Here is a 9,073-nt window from a genome sequence, read left to right as displayed (position 1 = left end):
TAAGTAATTTCCGTTACATAAAATCACAACACATAATGAAATTTAACCGAGTTAATTTCAATAGCCAATATGACTCTAAAAAAGATAACAAATTGGTACTGATGAGATTGAGGAAACTATATTTTTAGCAACTGAAACTAGTTTCAGATCTGATAATGAGTGAATTTTTAGATTTCGGTTGTTCATGTCATATGTGTCCTAGCAAGGACTTGTTTTCTACATATGATTCAGTTGAAGGTGGAATTATCCAATTGGGTAACAATGCTACTTATAACGTTATTGGCAAAGGTACAATTCGGATTAGAATGCACAATGGTGTGGTAAGAACTCTCATCGAATTTAGATATGTTCCTGACTTCAAGAAAAATCTCATCTCTTTGGGCACAATAGAATCTCTTGGGTGCAAATTCACTGGTGAAGGTGGAATTCTGAAAAAATTTCAAGGTGCTCGTGTGATCATGAAAGCACGCAGATATGGTTCGTTGTATACTTTATTGGGATCTACTATTACATGCACTACTAAAGTTCCATTTGTCTGATTTTGATGACATTCTTTTTAAACCCCTCCCAAATTAGGAGAATCTATAGTATTTTCACACTTCTCCTCCACTGTGACTCGAACCCAGGACCTAACGGTCGTAGCTGAAGTTGCTTTTACCAACTGAGCAAGCGTCACTTGTCATTTTGACGGCATTAAATTTTGACATAAGTCCATTGGGGCTTTTCTGGAGGTGTAGTAAAATAACTATATCATCCAATTTAGGTCAAGATGAAGATTCGTAAGACATAGCCTAAATTTGTCCATAGCTAATCTTGGAGTCAAAACAAACTTGGAGTCAAAGTTTTCAAACTTGGAACCAAAACATTCTTGCTTGAAACCAAAGAATAAAATTATTAATTTTAATTCTTTTTTTTTTACTTGGGGATCAAGAACTTTACCCTATAAATATGGTCTTACTTTGATTGGAAACTCATTTTGAGTATTCTTGTAATAGAGAGTTTTGTTATATTCCATAAAGTTAGTGTTGGGAAACACTTTGAGTGAACCTCTTCTTTGTAAGAGATTGTAGCGAGGTTATTCTCTTGAGATATATTTGGGGATAATTAGAGTTTCATCCCTAATTATGTACACTCTTTTGTGTACCGGTTGTTATAGTGAAATTACTCCACTCTTGACCGAATCATGTTAAATTTTGTGCCTTCTTTATCTTCTTTAATTATCATTATCATCAACTTGTATTGTCTTTGTTATTGTCATTATCACGTTGTTTGGCTAAATTACGCACTACCCGGATTTCCAATCCTAACAATATTCTTATCACCACCTCCTGAAATTAGTTCTACAAATGTAGTTTAGATTCTAGAAGCAAATAAGGATACACATGGAGAACGGCACATCACACCAATAACATAGACACGGTGTTACCAATTCCAACAATGGATCGACTTTGAGTTTTACTCCATCAAAAACCTCATCCGAGGAACCTGGTGACAAGGAATATTCACTAATTGCATCCTCAGTTGCAGAAACTTAAAAAATTATTTAAAAAGTCTCCCATATGGCTTACTTTTCTGGTTTTCTCTCGTGAAGTTAACTCCTTTCCTCTTCTCCCCTCTCTCCCCCTTTCCTCCTACTACCTAAACCACCATATCGGTAGGGCATATAATTTACAATTTGTAATGAATTATCCGTAAATTACTTCAAAACTTACAGAAATAAGTAACAGAAAGCCACATTTAGCCTCACGGCTCTTATTAGTGACCAACATGGAATGATAGGCGTAGTTATCTCCATAGAATCTCCCAACAGGGGTAAACACATAAGTAGATTATAGAATTACGAAGCTCACTCATAAGTGGAGAACCATAGGAGGACTCGTTTTGATACCGAGAATTGAATCAAGTTAAGGAAATTATTCCTTTATATTAAATCGAGGACCTCCGCCATACCGTAAAACAAATATATCAACGGCTGGGTCTCCACCTCTAGGACGCCTTCTACCCGCCTGTCCTTCACCCCTAACTAGTCGTGTGGGTGGTGTAGTAACTTCAATGGGGCACGTAGCCTGAGTGCTTTGATGAAATACGCCTCTCCCAAGTTTGGGACAATTTTCTCATGATGTGCCTAGTAATACCGTATTCATAACAACCCCTTTGCGGGTTTGGCTGCTCATATTGAGTCTGTGCCAGATAACTGGAATAGCCATTGTAGGAAACTCATGTCGGTGGTGCATTAAAAGAACTTACTGGAGCACCCCGAGTAATACAATGTGCGGACTGGGCTGGCCGACTGCCCGAGCCCCCGCCCTAATGATTTATACTTGCAGAGTAGAATTCATTGAATCCACCAGAACCTCGAGACCTCTTGGTCTCCTAAGTTTTCCTTTTTCCTCACCCCGAACACGTTCTAATATCTTGGCAATATCTACAACTAGTAGAAATGAAGTATCAGCCTGTAGCTCCTGAGTACAAAATTTTACGATCATAATTGAGTACTTTAATGAGTCTGTGGACTCATTCTCTGGCTGTAGGAAGCAAAGTAGGAGTATGATGGGCTAACTTATTGAACTTGATGGCATATTCTGACACCGTCATGATGACCTGGCGCAACCGTTCAACCCTATGCGCCACGCATTATGGAGAGTCCGGGAAACAAACTCTTTCAAAAGCATTTTTGAGAACTGAGCCAAGTGGGCGGTGTTGCATTGGCTGGTCTGCCCTCTTCATAGTCTTGCCACGAACAGTGGTGGAGAATTATCTCTCCCAAGGCAAATTTCTTCTTTTGTTATGCTGACTCAACACTGTTGAGCTGACCCATTTCTTAACATACTCTTCGATTCTTCTTTGGAGTAACCCTTACCCCTATTTATACACAATGATCACAAAAGTAGAGCTCCATATAGACAAATCTTGGCACGAACCACATAGTCCAGAATCTCATAAACAACTGTACTTCCTCTTAAGCACTCCAAAAATCCGCAACTGTGACGTCCACGCTGAGTAGACCTTCTGCAAATTTAGAGTTGTTTCTATAACTCCTTTGGTACTGAAGTATATGATTATTAAGGAGGCGAACATACCGCAAGTCCCAACCTTATCCTCTACAACATTTCGGGCCTTAATCATGTGTAAATTTTTAGCGAACCTTTCAGTACCACATATATACATTTCAAGGCAAAACTGACATAACACATGACCCCGCAATCCATCCATTGATAGTGGAATCCCCCCACTCGGCGTGAAGTCATAGGTCACAGTCCAATGATCCACAATAGTAACCTTCACAGCTCGTATAAATCAACCATATGCCAACATCCGTTAAACCCTACTACATGATTCACTGGGTGATCTCTCAATACGTCTGCATCTTCAGTCAGAACCACACGTTGAGGCAATGTTTGAGCATCTCTGGCTCACTCCTAGTCTATCTGCGACATCACGAACCATCGACGCACAACTGATACCGAGTACGCAATGTCATACATGAGTGAATATAAAGGAATATAAGATATATGTTTCAAGTTAAATCAATGTCGCACGATAAAGAATCAAAGAAGTGAATACTTACTAACAGTTCCATAGCCTCTCGAAGATAAGTACAGACGTCTCCGTACCGATCCGCAAGACTCTACTAAACCTGCTTGTGAATCATAACACCTATGAACCTAGAGCTCTGATACCAACTTGTCACGACCCCAAATTCCCTCCGTAGGATGTCGTGATGGCACATAGTCTCTAAGACTATGTAAGCCTATCAATGCGGAAAAATAATAAATATCTAAAATAAATAAACTACAATTCAACCAATTTCAACTCCCAAAACCCGGTAAAAATAAGTCACAAGCTTCTAAGAATTTATTCTCTATGTCTCTATATATCAGAATCTAAAGCAAATAAGGAAGACAACATAGTAAGATAGAAGGGGACTCCGGAGTCTGCGGACGCTGGCAGATACACCTCAAAGTCTTTTCGTACAACTAGTTTACTGATGCCTGGTCTGATAAGATGTACCTGAATCTGCACAAAAAGATGTGCAGAAGCGTAGTATGAGTACACCACAGCGGTACCCAGTAAGTGTCAAGCCTAACCTTGGTAGAGTAGTGACGAGGTCAGGTCAGGCCCTACTGGAGAATAAATAACGGCATGGTAAAATGTTTAAATAATATTATAAGATAAAATGACAATGAAAATGAATCAAGTAGTATGTCACATTTAATTACACCAAATAATAGCAAATAAATACCTCGTAGAAACAAAACAGAATTCTTTTCAACTTTAAGAAAATCACAACAATAATCAAAGGCAACTGCGGCCATAAATCAATATCAATAAGGGCACTCCCGAGGTACCGCCTCGTAGTCCCAAATCATAAACAAATTCACAATATCTCATTTCCTTATCTCATCGCAGGAGCCTTCACAATTTATTTGAAAGAAAACACTTTTCCCGAAATAGCATCTCGCGTTTTAGCCATCCTTATCACACCGCATGACTTCTAGTAGTTCCCCCTACTAGCCACGCGTATCAAGCCACCCTTATCTCACCGCATGCGTTTCAATACCCAGACCTTATACCACCGCATGCGTATCAATATCATAATATATCACAATTTGCACCTCAAGTGCTCAAATAATTTAACTTGCCAAAATAATTCAACAACAATATTTTTTCACAATAAAGAGCTCACGGCTCATGCCAAAATAAATCGTCAATAATAAAGAGCTCACGGCTCATGCCAAAATACATCATCAATAATATTTTTCCATAATAAAGAGCTCACGGCTCCATCACAATGAGTACGAAAATCTTACAAACATATTCAGGAGTAAATAATTCAGGAAAATAATATTTCAAAATCTTTAATATGTTGCTTCAATATCAAGATTAAAAATGTCAAATACATCATATTAATAATATTTAATTTAAAGAAAATCAACCTTCAAATAATGCACAGAATAAAAGAAACCAAGTTTCAACTAAACAGGTAAAACAATTAGTAGGAAAAGGTCAAACAAATTTGAAGTATATATCTCAGATCAATGATGAAGAATATAACAAGATAAAATAATTTAATAAATGCGCAACAGTGATCTACCCAATTTAAAAATATAATCTTTCACATTTAGCCGGTGTACACACTCGTCACCTCATGCACACGACTTTCGACACATTTCAATAATCACATCAATACCAATCCTAGGGAAAATTTCCCCCACACAAGGTTAGACAAGTCACTTACCTTGACTTGCTCTAATTTAACCAAGTATTATACTTTTTTCTCGATTTTCTGACACCGATCGACTCGTATCTAGTCATAATTAATTCGATACATTCAACAAAAATTATAAAAATTAATTTCATAAGAAAATGCTATATTTTTCAATAAAATCCGAAATTAGCTCAAAAATCATGTCTCAGAATCCGACAAAACTCACAAAATCCGATAACACATTCAATTACGAGTCCAACCATACCAGTTTCACTCAAATCCGACTCCGGATCGACACCGAAATCTCAAAAATTCGTTTCTATGATATTTCTAAAAGTTTTCCAAATTTCTATCTCAAAATACTAATTAAATGGTGAAAACAATGATATATTCGTGTATATTGACCAAATCCGAGTTAGAATCACTTACCCCAATATTTTTCCTTGAAAATATATCAAAATCGTCTCTCCTCAAGCTCCAATTCATAAAAAATGGCAAATGGGATGAAGTCCCCTATTTTTATAACTTACAAATCTGTCAGGGAGCCCGATTTGCCAGGGAGCCCGATTTGTCAGGGATCCCGATTGTCAGGGAGCCCGATTTGTTAGGGAGCCCGATTTGCCAGGGAGCTCGATTTGCCAGGGAGCCCGATTTGTTAGGGAGCCCGATTTGCCAGGGAGCCCGATTTGTCAAGGAGCCCGATTTGTCAAGGAGCCCGATTTGTCAGGGAGTTCGATTTGTCAGGGAGCCCGATTTGTCAGGGAGCCCGATTTACCAGGGAGTCCGATTTTGACAGGCAGCCCGATTTTGACATGCAGCCCGATTTTGACAGCATTTTCAGCAGAAAAATTGCAGCAGCTTTTGCAGTAGTTAAGTCCCACTTTTGATCTGTTAACCATCCGAAATTCACCCGAGGCTCTCGGGACCTCAACCCAATACACCAAGAAGTCCTAAAATATTATATGAACTTATTTAAAACCTCAAATCAAATCAAACAACACTAAAATCACAAATCACACCCCAATTCAAGCTTAATGAAACTCAAGAATTTCCAACTTCTACATTCGATCTCGAAACCTATCAAATCAAGTCCGATTGACCTCAAATTTTGCACACAAGTCATAAATGACATAATGGAGCTGTAAAAAATTTTAGAACTGGATTTCGACCCCGATATCAAAAAGTCAACTCCCCGGTCAAACTTCCAACTTAAATTTCTATTTTAGCCATTTCAAGCCTAATTTCACTACGGACTTCCAAATAAAATTCTGATCATGCTCCTAAGTCCAAAATTACCATACAGAGCTGTTGGAATCATAAAAATTCTATTCTGGGGTCGTTTACACATAATTCGATATCCGGTCACTATTTAAACTTAAACTTTTAAATTTTCATCAAAATTCCATATCTCGGGTTAGGGACCTCGGAATTTGATTCCAGGAATACACCCAAATCCCAAATCACGATACAGACCTACCGGAACTGTCAAAATAATGATCCGAGTCCGTTTGCTCAAAATGTTGACCAAAGTCAACTCAGTTGAGTTTTAAAGCTCTAATTCACATTTTAATCAATTTTTCACCTAAAGACTTTTCAAAAAATTTTACGGACTGCGCATGCAAGTCGAGAAATGATAAATAGTGCTTTTTAAGGTCTTAGAATATAGAATTAATTATTAAATTTAAAGATGACATTTTGGGTCATCACACCCGATAGGTCATCTTTAAATTTAATATTTATTTCTGTGTTCTGAGACCTCGAATAACACCATTTAGCATTTCTCGACTTGCGTGCATAGTCAGTATATTTTTCGGAAAGCTTTTATGTGAAAAATTGATAAAAATGAGAAATAGTGCTTTCAAACTCAATTAAGTTGACTTCGGTCATTATTTTTAGCAAACGGACCCGGATCAGTATTTTGACGGTCCTAGTGGGTCTGTATCGTAATTTAGACTTGGACATATGCCCCGAATATAATTTGGAGGTCCCTAAATTGAGTTATCGTCATTTATTGAAAATTAGAAGTTTGAAAGCTTAAAGATTTCAAAGTTTGACCGTAAAAATTGACTTTATTGATATCGGGGTTCGAATCTAATTCTGGAAATTTGAATAGGTCTGTAATGTCATTCATGACTTGTGTGCAAAATTTGAAGTCAATCAAACTTGATTTGATAGGTTTCGGCATCGATTGAAGAAGTTAGAATTCATTAGTTTTCATTAGGCTTGAATTGGGGTGTAATTCGTGTTTTTGATATTGTTTAACATGGTTTGAGGCCTCAACTAAGTTCGTATGATATTTTAGGACTTGTTGGTATATTCGGATGAGGTCCCGAGGACCCCGGGCGTGAAACGGATTGAATCCGGAACAAGTTTGGACTTAATGCATTGCTCAAGTACTTTAATTCTTATGCTTCTGGTTTCCTTCTATGCGATCGCAAGGTTTCGTCCGCGATCGCGAGGTTTCCTCCACGATCGTGAAGTGATATTTTTAGGGTTTTTGGTTTTTACTCTTCGCATTAGCAAAGAGAGGCACGCGATCGCGGAAGGTTGGTTCCCAGTGCATCGCAAACGCGTAGGGATGATCGTGTCCGCGAAGAGGAAATGAGGCAGAAGCTGGGCACTCAAATTTGTGCTTCGTGATCGCAGCAAGAAGCATTCCGCGATCGCAAAGGTCTGAAGGGTCATACTTCGCGTTCGCGTATGGAATGTCACGTTCGCGTAGTATAAATTGGCAGCCTGTGCAATTTGTGCTTCGCGATCGCGAAGAGTATAATGGAGCTTTCAGAAATATTTCTACACGGTCGCGATGGGATTTCCGTGATCGCGATGTGTAAATCCATGGACAACAGAACTTAGTCTCATTTTCCATTATCCGTGATTTAGAGCTCGGGAAAGGCGATTTTCGGGAGATTTCAAGGGAAAACATTGAGGTAAGAATTCCTAACTCAGTTTTGGTTAAAGTATCTGAATCTATTGTTGTGTTTAGCATTTAATTGGTGCTTTAAGTTGGAAAATCTGTGAAAACCCTCTTGGTTAAATTTGAGGATTTGAGGGCCGAGTTGATGTCAGAATTTGGTAACAAAGATGGTTGGACTCGTGGTTGAATGGGCGTTCGTATTTTGTAACCTTTGTCGGATTCTGAGACGTGGGCCCCAATGTTGATTTTTGAATTGAATTTTGGATTTTAATTGAAAATTTTAGTATTTTCATATAGAATTGGTTTCTATAATTCGTGTTGAGTATATTGAATTGTTTGTGACTAGATTCGAGGCATTCGGTCACCAATTTGCTAGGCAAAGTTTATTGAAATCTTTAGTTGGTTGCTAAGCGAGGTAAGTATCGTGGTTAACCTTGACTTGAGGGAATAGAGCCTTTGAACTATATGTTATGTGAGTTTTATGTATAGCGACGTATAAATGAGGTGACGAGTGTCTATACGTCGTCGAATTGCCTCTTTCCATATTTTTACGTATTTCATTAATAACCTTATTTCATTAATAACCTTATTTCATGAATTAATTATTATATTAATTGAATATTCTATTTTTATTGCCAACTATCATGCCTTAATTGCTACCTGCTTATGTGATTTTTGTGCCATAATTATTATTTGACAATTAGTATCTTAGATGTTAAAATGCATATATTTTCCCTGATTCTACATTTAATTGTTACTTGCCCTTACTTGCTTCCCTACATAATTTATAATTGTTGTATACCTTGTTGCCTAATAATTTCTTATTAATTGTGGTATTTATTGAAGTAGTTTTATATTTAAGTGTTGTTAAATTATATTGTTGGAGCGGGTTGCACACCGTAACGGAATTTATTTGAAAGATTATATTGTTGGATCGGGTTGCAGGC

This window comes from Nicotiana tomentosiformis, chromosome 7 (genome assembly GCF_000390325.3).
Source record: "Nicotiana tomentosiformis chromosome 7, ASM39032v3, whole genome shotgun sequence".
Classification (NCBI taxonomy): Eukaryota; Viridiplantae; Streptophyta; class Magnoliopsida; order Solanales; family Solanaceae; genus Nicotiana; species Nicotiana tomentosiformis.
Note: the sequence above shows the minus strand (reverse complement) of the source record.